The sequence below is a fragment of the Kogia breviceps genome, chromosome 5 (assembly GCF_026419965.1).
Source record: "Kogia breviceps isolate mKogBre1 chromosome 5, mKogBre1 haplotype 1, whole genome shotgun sequence".
NCBI classification, from domain to species: Eukaryota; Metazoa; Chordata; class Mammalia; order Artiodactyla; family Physeteridae; genus Kogia; species Kogia breviceps.
This window is the reverse complement of record NC_081314.1, coordinates 96,077,802-96,093,391: the sequence shown is the minus strand read 5'-3', so window position 1 is coordinate 96,093,391 and position 15,590 is coordinate 96,077,802. Positions and strand designations below refer to the sequence as shown.

General features: G+C 38.7%; 1 protein-coding gene across 15 annotated transcripts in view; it reads left to right on the top strand.

Moving 5' to 3' along the window:
* The window catches only part of BBX (BBX high mobility group box domain containing), a 292,190-nt gene that overhangs the window by 63,570 nt on the left and 213,030 nt on the right, over nucleotides 1–15,590 (top strand). Inside the window, exon 1 of one of the 15 annotated variants that reach the window (XM_067034711.1) lies at nucleotides 14,997–15,017. The exons of the other annotated variants lie outside the window; for them this stretch is intronic. The gene's annotated coding sequence lies outside the window, so the exon portion shown is untranslated. Of the gene's footprint in view, nucleotides 1–14,996; nucleotides 15,018–15,590 lie in introns of those variants that run through there. 15 annotated transcript variants of the gene reach the window in all.

Below are 15,590 nucleotides of genomic sequence, written 5' to 3'. Positions count from 1 at the left end.
GTTTTAAAGTTTATTTATGTACATTAACTATTTGTTCATCAGAGAACTGTGGCTGATGGGCAGAGGAATGTAAAGTTTTAATAAACACTATCATTTGAATATTAATCAGGATTGAACTTTGATTAAAGTATTCAGTTTGTTGTACATATATGGCCCATACCACAAATAAACATGAATTCATTTTTGGAGAGATACCCTTAATTGTATTTTTTAGATCTGGGTTTGTTAAACTTAAGTCATGTAATTGACACATCCTCAGGGGTTTAGCTAGTTCTTAATGAGAAAAAAAAATTTTTTTTTAATGTTTCACTTAAGTGATTATTACAAAAGAAATAATGTATTTTCTGGGTGCACTGGTTAGTTAACTTATTTATGACTGAGCATTACTGTTGGATTTTTGTCACAAAGTTTGCATTTATGTTTATCATATTGTTGACAATTAAATGTGCACCTAAAGTGAATGTTGAACTATTAAGACTGTGTTCATTAGACTGGGGTCCGCAGAGTTGTCTGTGGATTTATTTTTGTTGTCAAGGCTAAGTAAACAGTGTCCTTGTCTGTGGTCTGTGATTATTGTGTCCAGTGATGTAAGCAAGTAATTCCACACTGTTGAGGGCTTGGCCATTTTATCCTGCTTTAATTTAAAGCTATATTCCACCACTTCTTCGGAATGTTTTGAAAACTTAAATTAGCATTTTTAAAGAAAAAAGAAATTAGTTTTGGTAAGCTTTTGAGAACTTAGCCCTATATTAGGATGATTCAGAACTTCTTGTAGTTCTAGATAATCTGAGCTAGAAATTGCTATTCTCACAATTCCTAAAGAATTAGTTAAGATTATGTTATGGAGTTTTTCAATTTTCTATTTACTATTAGTTATGAAAATTTGGGACCTTGTCCTAAAGGTAAACCTGCGTGGGGGCAGATGCTTGCAGGAACCAGGCAGGGAGCATGACTGTGGGAAATGGGCATTGTGTAAGAGAATAGGAAATAGTGGGGATCACGCCTTAACTGGAGGTGCCTGCCCTATGTTGATTCATTTTCACCTTCACTGGGCAGGCCAGACCAGTACAGATTTTCAGACTCTAGGCTCTTGACCCTCAAGTCTAGTCTGGGGAGCAATTTAGTTGGGGAAAGCAAAACTTAGAGATGGAATGGTTTAGTCACAGTTTGAGGCAGTTGCTCGTTCATTCATTCATCCCTCCGTCCATCCATTGTTCCATCCAGCCACCCATTCTCTTCATTTGTACATGTATTAAGTCACTGATCACTGAGGTACCTATTGTATGCCAGGCTTTAGACAAAAGGTGGAATCCTTGCCCTCAATGATTTACAGTTTTACAGCAAGTTGGCAGAAAGCCAAGCAGAAATACTACTGAAATCACCTTGTTTTCATAATATTTTATCACTGAAAAATTGTTTTTTCATTTTTTAACTTGTTTATCTTCTGTCCTTCCTGTGAGAGGAGAAGCCTTGTCTGTTTCATTCCCCTTTCTATCCTAGTGCTCAGAGCTGTGCCTGATACACAGTGGGTGTTAAATAAGTAATTACTGAATGCTTTGAATAAACGAATGAAGGTTTTAATTGTCCAGTAAGACCTTATGGAGGGGAGGGGACATGAGCCAGATATTAAAAGGTGGTCAGGCTTTGAGGAGGTGGAAAAGGAGGAAGTGACTTACAGAGGGAACTGTATGAACAACATGGCCACGAAGTAAGAAAAGTGGCCTGGAGCACAGGGATGGGGGACAGAAAGGTAGATAGTAGGAGGATCCGTAAAGAAGCCAGCCTGGATTGAGTAGCCCTTTCTCGTGTTGGAGAGAAGCGGAAGCTGATGCATTAGAATGAGATGTAGGTGGGACGAGGGGAGGGGTGTGGCAAACATACATTGCATAAACAGAAGAAGCAATTTGGTTACTAGCATGGGCTGTGGAATCACGCACTGTGGGTTCAAATCCCAGTTTGCTTCCTGTAAATCTGGTAACTTTGTTCAAGATGCTTAACTTCTCTGTTCCTGAGTTTACCAATTCCAGTTAAAAAGAAAATTCAGCCGTTAAGATTATGTTCATTTATATTTTTAATAACATTTGGAAATACTTATGTTATTTTTCCTAAAACTAACATAAGTGAGTAAAAAAGAATGGGGCAAAAATTTTTTTTGCATATCATTCATTTACTAGATCAGCTAAGTTTGGTATATTCATTCAACATTTGGCCAAATAACCGAAAGAGTTAAACACAAGCACCCAGATGAATATCAGACATATACTCCTGAGAGAAGGGAGCAAGTCACAGAAGAATATTCTACTTATCTAGAGTTCAGAAGCTGGCAAATTTAAACTGTATTGTTTAGGAATACATGCATAAAGGCAACCACTATAGAGAAAAACAAGTTTATAATTATTATAGATCATCTTTTTTTTTTTTTTTTTTTTTTTGTGGTACGCGGGCGTCTCACTGTTGTGGCCTCTCCCGTTGCGGAGCACAGGCTCCGGACGCACAGGCTCAGCGGCCATGGCTCACGGACCCAGCCGCTCCGCGGTATGTGGAATCCTCCCGGACCAGGGCACGAACCCGTGTCCCCTGCATCGGCAGGCGGATTCTAAACCGCTGCGCCACCAGGGGAGCCCCTATAGCTCGTCATTTTAAAAAATACTCCTCAGGACGGATTTATAGTAAAACCTCCCTTTCCCTATCTTCCCATCTGCCACCCTGATATGTTTAATCATCAAGTCTATTTGATTCTACTTCCTTTGCATCTCTGGAATTGATCCATGGCTCCTCCTCTTTACTGTCCCCATCCTAATACAGACCACCACATTACTTGTCTGTGTAATTTAAGCAAGTTCTTTTTTTTTTTTTTCCTTCAATTTTTTCAATGTATTTATTTATTTAATTTATTTGGCTGGGCCGGGTCTTAGTTTTGGCACTTGGGATCTTCGTTGCAGGATCTTTTACTTGTGGCATGCAGGATCTCTGTGCGCGGGATCTAAGTTTCCTCACCAGGGATTGAACCTGGGCCCCCTGCATTGGGAGCACAGTCTTAACCACTGGACCACCAGAGAAGTCTCTAAGCAAGTTCTTAAAAAGTGTCCCTGACTCTAGTTTTGCCCCTTTTCTGTCCACCCTCCTCCCCTTGTTGCCGGAGGGGACCTTCCAATGCAGATCTAATCTTATTACTCCTATACTGAATTCTTATCATTCTTAGGATAAATACACGCTCCTTACCATGACTAAGAAAGTCCTGAATGATTTGGCTGTTTATCTTTTTGTTCTTTTTTTTTTTTTAACATCTTTATTGGAGTATAACTGTTTTACAATAGTGTGTTAGTTTCTCCTTTACAACAAAGTGAATCAGTTATACATATACATATGTTCTCTTATCTCTTCCCTCTGGCGTCACCCTCCCTCCCACCCTCCCTATCCCACCCCTGTAGGTGGTCACAAAGCACAGAGCTGATCTCCCTGTGCTATGCGGCTGCTTCCCACTAGCTAGCTAATTTACATTTGGTAGTGTATATATGTCCCTGCCTCTCTCTCACTTCGTCACAGCTTACCCTTCCTCCTCCCCATATTATCTTTTTGTTCTTATTTCTTAATACCCACTTACCTTTTCCTCTCAACTCTTGCCTTTCTCATGTCCTATTCTCTGACAGAAATGTGCAAGAATGGGGTAAAAATTGAACATATAGCATGATGTAAAGGCATGGCCGACTTCGGGGTTACAAAGAAAAAGACAGGGAGTCAAAAATCACTATGGAGTGAAGTGATTATGGGCAATATTTATTTCAGTTTAAAATCATATACTGTATGTATCATATATAGTCTACTAGTGAACATTCATGAATATAAGAAACTAAATCTCCTAAATTAGGTTAAAAAAATATAAATGGTGTTTACAAAGAACATCTGTGATGTAAGAATTAGGGCTGTTGTGTTACACACATTTATTTCCATTTCTGCATTTACTGTACTCTGCCCCCATGAAACTTCCCTTTAGCTTTTTTTTTTTTTTTTTTTTTTGCGGTATGCGGGCCTCTCACTGTTGTGGCCTCTCCCATTGCGGAGCACAGGCTCCGGACGCACAGGCTCAGCAGCCATGGCTCACGGGCTTAGTTGCTCCACGGCATGTGGGATCTTCCCGGACCAGGGCACGAACCCGTGTCTCCTGCATTGGCAGGCGGATTCTCAACCACTGCGCCACCAGGGAAGCCCTCCCTTTAGCTTTTTTGATGCATTGCATTTGAATCTTTAGAAATCATTTTATGCAATTTCTCCTATTTTTAATGCAAACTTGATTTTAGTGGGGGAAAAGTAAGGAAACGTTTTATTATTTGAGCTTATTAATTACACTCAGTGAGTAAATATCTTTTGAACATCTGCTATTTGACCATTATCTTGTTGTGTTTAGGAAGGTAGAAGTGTACTTGGTTCCTTACTCTCCAAAATCTTATAAGAGGACTGAGAAAACAAAGCTATAGAAAAAAATAGAGAACAGTTGAAGTCAAAGGAGTTTAATCCTAATTCAGAACTATTCTCTAGGTTTTCTAACTAATTTTGTTTCCATTGTGCCTTTTTGATCAAGTTACTTGGTTCTCCAGATAATTATTTGAAAACAAAAATGCAACAGAGAAATGACCACTGATTCATATACTCCAGCTGCTTCTAACTCATCAGCCCTGGTTTACGTGATCAAATGATTCTTGGCACTGTTTCAAGAAGTTCCACCAGAGGAAGCATGAAAGCCTAAGTGTTGGCTTGGTTTTTGAGCAGTGCCACATAGCAGTTCTTTTTCAAAGTTTCGGAAGTGGAATTGTACTCTTCATCTTCTCTGGGAAGATACCAGAGGACAGTTAACCTGTTGTTCAAATACAGAAATATCTCAGAATTTCTTTATGCCTGCTTTGAGAATTTTGGCCTTCTTAATCACAAAAAAGGCACATAGATGTATTTAAAGAAAGGACAAGATCTAGCAAAACAAAATTTGTTTCAAAAGTGTGATTTTCACAGTTGGCTGGAAATTTTGCCTTGTGCTCCATGAATTTTGATTAGTTCCTTTATGCCTTTGTTTTAGTGCTTTCCAACATTTTGGGGTGTAATTTGGTCCCTTCCTCCTTTCTACAGATCTTAATCCTTTCATTTTTTCCCAGGAATATATTACTTCACAAGTACAATATGAGTTTTACAGTTTCAAATAGGAAGTATTTCTTGTAAACACTTCTGAAAATATTTTTATAAATAACCATTCCGTGGGACCAGTAAGGGTGTATCAGCTTTAAGCATGAAGACTTTATGACTGAAATAATTAGATATATGTTTTATATTATAAACAAAATTATTTATGTATGTTCGTATACATGTATCTATTGTATTTCCGTTTTCTAAATCTTCATCTCTCTTATTTTACCACTCCCTCTCTTATTTCTTTAAATCATTTTAGAGTTTAACCTTTATCCAGAGCACTTCCTGCCTACATAAATGAATCCCTCTTGCAGTGACTGTGTTGGGCTGTGTTTCACATCTGAGAGCTTATTTACCTATTACTTAGTCTATCATTAAAAGCCATGCCAGTGGGCCTACAACCAGCACTTGGGGTTTGGGACAGATAGTAGGAATTAAGCTGTTTGAGAGTGTGAGGTCAGGGGTTCCACTCATCAGTATAAGCACAGGCTGTGTATGGTTCCAACAGAAGTCACAACTTTGCATGACCCGGTATTGCCGGAAACTTAGTTACTGACCTTTTGTGACCTTGCCTCCTTAACACAACCCATAATACCTCCAGCTTCCATGCATTATCCACTCTTGGGAAGTGGCCAATTTCCTAAAGGTTAATGCCATTCTGGATGGGTTTTTTTCCCCCATAGTCTTAAGGACAGAATCATAGATTAAGTGTAGAATCACATCATTAGCTTTCAAGGTATATTTCCCTTCTCCTTGGTGCTTGTAAGTTCTAGAGGAAGCCTTTTTTCTTTTTAAAACTATAATGCCTATCTAAAAAAAAAAAAACAACAAACCAAAAAACCAAACTTAGATAACATTCTTCATTTTTCATAGGACAGTGAAAAAATTTATAAAAATAATGAAAGAGATCAAAACAATAGCTAGAGAATTTGGGGAGCAGTGCAAGTCCAATAAAAGAGGCTTAGAAAGACTTGGTTTATGATGCAGAAACAGCTGCTTTAAAGGGGAGGAGAAGCAGGAGGCATTTGAGAAGCATGTGAAATTCCCTGCTCCCCCAAATTTTATTCTTCATTGAAGAACAAATGTGTTTTTAAACTTTCCAGTGTATGCTAAAAGCACCTGATTTCAAGAAAGAAAACCTAATTCACATCTTTCCTTTTAAAGCTTATTTAGTATGTGAGTTGCTTAGCCTCTACGGAGCTTAGTGTCTTTCTCTGTAAAATGGAAATAATGTTTACCTCAGTGGTTTTTCTCTTAAGTGAAAATATATTGTAAAATATGCTTGCTAAATTTCCATCAGTAAAACCTTGTGCATTGTAGACCCATCTTAGATATCTGTGTATCAAGGGACTTGCTAAAACATTGACAAATTATGACTTTCAAACCTGAGACCTCATAGAGCTAGGGAGATGTTAGAGGATAATAGAAGAACAGCTTTTCTCTGGAAAAGTTATCAGGTTAAAAAACATGCAAATAAATAATATATGTAATATGATTTGAGAAAATATATTTCTACTAAATATGATTTACTTGTTTTATAAGGAACTATAAAAATTAATGAATGTTCACCAAAATATACAAACAGCTCAACAACAAAAAACAAACAACCCAATCAAAAAATGGGCAAAAGACCTTATAGACATTTCTCCAAAGACATACAGATGGCCAGTAGACACATGAAAAGATGTTCAACATCACTATTAGAGAAATGCAAATCAAAACTTCAGTGAGGTACCGTCTCACACCAGTCAGCATGGCCATCATTAAAAAGTCTGCAAATAACAAATGCTGGAGGGGGTGTGGAGAAAAAGGAACCCTCCTACACTGTTGGTAGGAATGTAAGTTGGTGCAGCCACTGTGGGAAACAGTGTGGACGTTCCTCAGAAAACTAAAAATAGAATTACCATATGATCTAGCAATGACACTCCTGGGTATATACCCAGGCAAAACTATAATTCAAAAAGATACATGCACCCCCTATGTTCATGGCAGCACTATTCACAATAGCCAAAACATGGAAACAACCTAATGTCCATCAAGAGATGAATGGATAAAGATGTGGTACATATATACAATGGAATACTACTCAGCCATAAAAAAGAATGAAATAATGCCATTTGCAGCAACATGGATGCAACTAGAGATTATCATACTAAGTGAAGTAAGTCAGAAGGAGAAAGACAAATACATATGATATCACTTGTATGTGGAATCTAAAATATGGCACAAGTGAACCTATCTATAAAACAGAAACAGACTCACAGACATAGAGAACAGACTTGTAGTTGCCAAGGTGGAGTAGGATAGGGGAGGGAAGGACTGGGAGTTTGGGATTAGCAGATGTAAACTATTATGTATAGGATGGATAAACAGCAAGGTTCTACTGTATAGCACGGGGAACTATATTCAGTATCTGATAAACCATAATGGAAAAGAATATAAAAGAATGTCTATATGTGTATAACTGAGTCACTTTGCTGTATAGCAGAGATGAGCACAACACTGTAAATCAACTATACTTCAATTAAAAAAATAAAATTTAAAAAACATTTAAAAAAGAAAAAAAGAATCAATGAATGTTACACCTGTTAGTAATAGCATGCAGTTAAAAGGAGGACACAAATCCCATACCTAGTAACATTCTATTTTCAAGAGTCTTAATACTAATAGAAATATTTCCTTGAGCAGAATACTTTAAGGTAATTTAAATGTTCTTATTAAGATTTTATGAAGATAATAAAAGAATATTTGAATGTATGTGGTGAGGAGAATCTGTAACTTACTGGTGAATATATACCATTTAGCCTTTATAATCATTATGACACAAAACAATGTTACTTTGAATTTTTTTGGCATTGTATATGTAACTTAATTTTGATTATATGGTAGCTATGACTGTGGCTTTATATTAAAGAGATTAATTCTATCACAAAGTTAATAATCTCTCAGTATAGTATGAGTTTGACATTTGGGAAAACTTAAGCCTATGGGCCTGTAAAATGTAATCTACTTACTATACTATACTTTTTTTTTTTTTTCGTAGTGTCTTGGGTTAAAAAAAGGTTTGTTAAGATCACCAGGTGTTCTCTGAGAGATTGCTGATTTTTAAAAATATCTTAAGATGATTTTTAGTATAATAGCTGCTTTAGCATTGAACAGAATGCTCCGCCTTAATGTCTCTTGAAGGCTAATAATGCAAGGAAAGCTTAGGGGAACTTGAAACATTTAAAGATACATCTTGGGCTTCCCTGGTGGCGCAGTGGTTGAGAGTCCACCTGCCGATGCAGGAGACACGGGTTCGTGCCCTGGTCCGGGAAGATCCCACATGCCGCGGAGCAACTAAGCCCGTGAGCCATGGCCGCTAGGCCTGCGCGTCCGGAGCCTGTGCTCCGCAACAGGAGAGGCCACAACAGTGAAAGATACATCTTTGCATACAACCTAAAGTTTTTCTTTAAAGTTTGTTTATTTTGCTATATTTACCAGTATGCACAAGCTCAGGCTTTATTAACAAAAGGGGCATGTGCAACTTTCAGAACTCCCACCCCTCCCGCCCCCCAGTAACTTTTTCAAATAGGTATGTTTAGATTTATCAAAATAGAATCAGATTTGGGGAATTGCAGGAGTATTACTTGATCACTGATCCCGAGTCTCCTTCCTATACACATACCCTAAAGGACCAACAGTTTCTGTTAATTTGTGCCATATAGTTTATGAGAGAGTTTTTTTTCAGATTAAGGTTAGGAAGTTCTCTTAGCACTATACTTTTCAAAGACCTCCATATGGAACAAATAGAAGTATGATACTTTGGGGAATTTTTATTGTCTGACTATATTTAATCGTAGTTTCACATTTTTAAAAAGCTAATTATCTGAAATTAGAGACTAACTGGTGTTTTGCTAAATCTTTTAACACCCTTGTTGGTAGTTCAGGGATCTTCTGCATTTGGCCTATGACAGTTCCAATAGCAGCAGTCAGTTAACCAATATAAAAAGTGTTTATCTGACACTGACCTTGTGCTAGGCACTTTGCTGGATATTATGGGGTAAACACAGCCCCTTGAGCCAGTCAAAAAATTTTAAGTGATCATGACCCTAAAGCATATCTTTTGTCTGAAAACGGAATCTGCTCATATTAAGGAAAGTGGGTACTGAAACATCAACCCAGGATTGTTTCCTTTTTATTTCCCCAGCCAGTTGCCAGAGAAGTAATCACTAATCCTCTAAATCCTAATCACTTTTGATGATCCAAGATTATCACTATCTAAAGAGATAGTGGCAAAGGAAACCTTGAAGGAGACAAAAAACAGGCTTGAAAACTTGCAGCTGATCTTTCAACATTTATTGAGTGCAACACAGTGTACTAGATGCTGGGGCTGTGAAGGTGAGCAAAACGTGGATTCTTTTCTGTGGGATCTCACAGGGTAATGAGATCTTTAGTCACAAATGAGAGTCGCCCATGCTGTAATAGTGGCACATGCAGAGCTTTGGGGAACACGTGGAATGCAGCCTAACTCTGCCTGAGGGAAATAGGTAAACTGAGATATCCAGCAGTCCCTTTAAGTGAAAAAAAACAGGTTTTAGATTTAGACAGAAGGCACAGAGGAAAATAATGTAGATGAAAAGCCCCAAACACAGTTATCCACAGGAACTCAGCAATAACATGGCATGAGCATGAGATTGAAGATTTGCCAGTGGAATAGAATTGCAGTTCAGTAGTTGAAAGGGACATTTTGCTGGGCCCTGATACTTTCAGAGGTAAATGCTTTTCATTGTGCCTGTATCAGGTCATCAGTGAGAGTTGATTAAAATGATCACATTTTCCCCCAGAGTCAGATAACAATTATTAAATAGGTAGGGAGTAAACCCCAAATTATATCACAGGCCAGGTTTTTGCAATTTTTCTTTTATAGTTTTCCTTTAGGCACCTAATTAAAATTTTAAAATATAAGTTTATTTTTCTTGGGCTGAATCCCCCAGCCCCGTCCCCCCTCTAATAGCTGATATGTTTTCATGTTCCCAATTTCAGGCCTCCATTTAGTTTCTCCATTCTGTTGCACATTATTCTCTTCCAGGGACCAACTTCCTTCTTGATTTCTTCCCTGAAACCCTTACTTCGGTCATTCTCACTTAGTCAGATTCCCAGCTCTTTATGACTCATTGCTGGGGTGCGTCATAGACCTAAGGCCCTCCAGGCTAACTCTAGAGAAGGTGGATGATGGAGATGGGGGTGAGACTAAAGGTGCTATCATTATGCTCATTTCTAAAGAGGCAGCAGTATTATACGGTAGTTGAGAGTGTGAGCCCTGGAGTCAGGCTCCTGAGCCTCAGGCCAGCTCCTTCCCTTCTTAGTTCTGTCTGTGGCCCTAGGCAGATTGCCTTACCTCTCTAGGAGTGATAATAATAGTATCTACTGTGCCATATAATTATTAGGAAAATTAGATGAATTAAGACACATCACATAATGGAGCTCAAAGATGTTAGTTATCATTATTTAGTAAATTCAAGTTTGTTGCTGGCGTGGTGCTAAGAACACTATCCCTTTTAATCCCCACAGCAACCTTATACATAGGTGCTGTTTAATACCTTTTACAGCTGAGGAAATTGAGCCTTAGAAAAGTTAAATAACTCACCCAAGTCACATGGTCTGGATTCAAACTCTGATCTGTGCTATTCCAAAATGTCTGCTTTTTGGACTAAAACTGTGATGGCCCGTGGGAAACATAGAAAAGAGCAGGAATGCTGCCACTGCTTTTCACTGCAGTTTTTGTTGATTATACCTGCAGTTTCAGTGGGGCAAGTACATGTAACAGCAAACTTTGCTGGACCATCCATCTGCAGGATTGAGTTCTAGTTCTGGCTTTCATTTGTGATGTTGAGCAAATCACTTCAATACTTTTGAGGTTCAGTTTCACAATCAGTAGCCTGGAAATAATATTAGAATTGCTTCAAGGGTCAAGTGAGACTGTAATAATAGTAACCAAATAATAATTCATGGAATAGAGTAAGCTTACCATATGAACATTTTAAATAGAACAGGTAGTATCAGTTAACTCTTTAAAACCATATCTCCCCTTCGATGTTATTTGAATTTTATTTGCTACTTTTGAAAGTGAAAGGTTTATTTTGTGCTTCTGGGAATGAACCTAAGGTTCTAGGGCACTCGATGGACCAGTAGCTTGGGAACTGAACTTTTGGACTACCAAACACCATAATAATAAAAAACATTTAGTGAGCAGGTAATTAATAAAAGCAACATATATTTGTATATTGGTGGTTGGGAGGGTGATAGGCTTGGTAGTAAGGTGAATGAGCATCATATCTTAAAAATGTTAGGCCTCTCTTTTCCATAAATCTTTTGTTATATCAGCAGATTGAGGTTTTGGATGGGGCATATATAGAATTACATCTTTCTATATGTTACTCAGCCATCCGTCAGTATCAGTGATCCAGAACCCATATGACCTCTGGAATTAAATGTCACTAAGTTGATGTATGTATTTTATAGAAGATACCCATCCCTTACTTAAACCATTTTTATCAGAATTAAACAGATTTAGTTAGCTTTTTGGCTTATTTCCACAATTAGAATGGAGAGGGGAGCTTCATATAGGCACCCAGTAGTGAGAACCTAAGTTTTCTCCGTATGGAGTTTTAAAGTAAAGCATGTTCACTTCTGTGAACTCATCTCAGTTTTGTGAGTTCTAGATTGCTGTCCTTTTTTTAAAAAAAAAAAAAAAATTATTTATTTCTTTTAAACTCTTAGTGACAGTTGAAAGGTGTTGTGGACTGGAAGAAGGGTTCACCAGTCTTTAAACATTTTTGCTGTAGTAAAAGAATTTTGAAAACTATTGGATTCTGTCATATATTTCTTCAATGACATTTAAAAATTTCGTCATGAGTTTAATCATTTGCTAATGATATAATCGTCACTGATTGTAAATGTTGACATTTCTTAATAAAATTGGTATAGCCTTTTAAAATGTATTTACTTGAATCAAATACCATAGCTGTTTAACATTTACCTACCACTATCCATTTACAAACTACTTTTTTTTTTTTTTTTTTTTTGCGGTACGCGGGCCTCTCCCGCTGCGGAGCACAGGCTCCGGACGCGCAGGCTCAGCGGCCATGGCTCACGGGCCCAGCCGCTCCGCGGCACGTGGGATCTTCCCAGACCAGGGCACGAACCCGTGTCCCCTGCATCGGCAGGCGGACGCTCAACCGCTGCGCCACCAGGGAAGCCCTACAAACTACTTTTTAACAGTCAAATTTTAGTGTTAATTTTTCTCCTTGAAGTCTTTATTATTATACTTTTCCCACTAAATTTTATCCTTATGTATTATTACATTTAAAAAAAATCTATTTTTGATCACCCTATGGTACTTCTGGTGACAAAATATAATTTATTGTGATCACAAGACTTTAAGTGATATGTAAGTTATCACAGTGATTATTAATACACAGTTGATCAAAATAACATGTGAATTACAAATTTTGATAAATAATATTAGAGAAAAATATTATTTTACTGGAAATTTATCTCAGTGCATTATCGGTACTTTTCTTCTAGTTAGTTCATATATCAGCACATGAATATTATTCACTGCAGAAAGAGTTCAGCATACTTTTCATTCATTTTAATATATACACTGAAATTTTGTTCACATAAATATGTTGAAGAGGATGAGAGTATTATTACAGCAGTGTCACTCAGTTCTTTGAACTCCTCCTGTTATATTCAAAACCATGGTGCTCTATCATTTAAAATTGTCTTTAATGATTTACCAGCGGACAACCAGATTAGGTCCTCCTCCAATTTTATTCCAAGCAAAAAATTGGCAAAACCACCTGAGTTGCAAGAGTTAGGGCCACACACTTTTTCGCTACCAGTATTTCTAATTGTACCCTTATGTCCTGCTCAGAGGTTTTTTCCTACCATAAGCAATGCTTCAGAGTGACATTTGTGATGAGTGACTGTGTGCCTTGATTTTATAAAGTGGGAGAGGGGGGATAGGAAAAGAGGGGATGGGACAGGTGAACCTGCTCTCTAGGGGCATTCTCAGGCAGATAAGTGTACTTACAAAGGTTGATATGGAAATTGATTTACCATCTATGTGCCTGCATACCCTTCATACCCCTTAGAAAGTCTTATGCACTTCTAGGAGTTTGCCTATCCTTATTTGTCCTAGTAACCAGTGGGATCTTAATTTAAAAAAATTCTCCCCCAATATGTATATGTGTGTGTGTGTGTGCGCACACACACGCTCGTCCTGTAAACTTAGAACAGTGCTGGCCAAGGTAAATAGTTTGTTGTCTAGGCTAATGTTAAAGGTCTTAATTGCTTCTAAGCATCTGTTTATAAATCATCTTTTCCTGAGAATAAATCTTCACAATCCTAATTCTCTATAAATTCTCCAGGTCAGGATTAACACTCAAATTGCCTGTAACTTTTTTTTTTTTTTTTCCGGTACGCGGGCCTCTCACTGCTGCAGCCTGTCCCGTTGCGGAGCACAGGCTCCGGACGCGCAGGCTCAGCGGCCATGGCTCACGGGCCCAGCCGCTCCGCGGCGCGCAGGATCCTCCCGGACCAGGGCACGAACCCGTGTCCCCTGAATCTGCAGGCGGACTCTCAACCACTGCGCCACCAGGGAAGCCCGCCTGTAACTTTTTTTCCTACACATCTTTTGCTAGTCCTACTCACATTTACTAGCACCTTGGCAAAGCGTATGTTAAATAGCTCAGTGTAAGGAGTTGTGTGCAATTTTGAGTAAACAACAATTTGGCAACAGTCAGATTACTTTTTTCCCCCGATTTGTCTCTTTTGTGTATCAGTTCATAAAATTACTACAAGAGACCTCAGATGTAATTTACGTTAACTCTTTCCCTTTACAGAAAATGAAACCAGAGAGATTAAGCCAATTGTTCAAGGTCAGCGAGGTGGTATTAGAATAGGAGAACCAGTGTCTCCTAACTCCCATTATTATACCCATTGCTGCATCACACTTTCTGCTGCCTTTTGCTAAATTGCCTTCTTTACCTCCGTCCAATTTAATATTATTTCTCCTGGCGACTGGGGACTAGCTTTTGTCAACTCAGCATTATTGTTTAAATAGAGAGGCATTTACTTTTTTCATTGAAGACTTTTCTCAAAACAAAAATGCTCCTTATCCCCTGGCAAATACTTTCTGCTGCACAGTAGGATACAGCTCGGCGAGCCTGGGGCCCGGGACGCCCCAGGGCAGTGGCACTGGGGGAGGAAGGGGATGTTAAAAGGTCCGAGTAGAGGTGGATTGGCAGAGCAGGGGCTGGTGGGAGGTGGGGAGCTTACATCATTTCCCTGCAACTGGGCTCTGGCGAGGCTGTAAGGCCTCACTATCCCATGTAATAGTTAACCAGATTGACAGGGATTCGTAAAAGAAAGAAAAGGTACGGCAGGACCGATGCTCACCCTGTTCATAAATCTGTGCTATAAGCTGAAACTGTCGATAAGTAACTAGAAGCAGCCAGGACGGTCTGTGCTCGCTCCCCCCCAGCTCAGTTCCTTTCTGCTCCGCCCCATCCCTGCTCTCTGCGGCTCAGATCAGCTTCCTGCTTCTCATGAAAGCTGTTCTCCTATAAAGCTGGTCTGCTTTCACTGAAAGCATTATATTCATAAGTCTGAGTCAGGTTTTGTGGAAGTATCGTTGGTTTGGTTTTCTTTGGGGGATGAAGGGGGAGGGGAGAATTTTTTAAAAAAGGGGGGCAGGCTAAAAAAAGCAAAATCATCATGAATTTTGTTGTCACATCGTGCCGGTGTTATAACCAGCTCTGTAGACTGCTGCACTGAAAACATTTCTGTGAGAGGTATGTGCTTGAAAAATGGAAAGGTGACTGTTGGCTGTGGAGCAGACTGTCCACCCAGTAGCTGCTCAGACGGTTCTAAGGTCGTAATTCTTTCTAGTGTTTTGATATGGAAAGGGCAGTCGTTACTTGGAACGTGGTACAGTTAGCCAGCTATTGGTAAAATGTTAACTGTATGCTTGGTCCCCACATCAGGACTCCTGAAAAGCTCCTTCACTCTGAATCCATCTAGTCAAATCCACGGCGTTATTCCAGGCTCTTTTGGTGGTGGTTGTCTGTAAACAAGATGATCTTGTTTAATATCGCTCTCATTATATCTCTCTCGTTATTTAGAACCACATGACAAAGATTAATGGGAGAGACTTTGAGTAGTCTAGAAGAAGCTTCGGATTCATTTGGAGCTTTTTGCATTGACAAATGGCAAAAGTAAAAGGAAATGGTTGATGATTTACCGTAACCTAAAGTGAAAGTTTTAAAGTTTAGAGGGTGTGTTATATGTAAGTGGAAAAATCTGGAGGGTCACTAAAATTTAGACTCATAACCCCACCCACTACAGTGGTTGCCTGACCTATATTA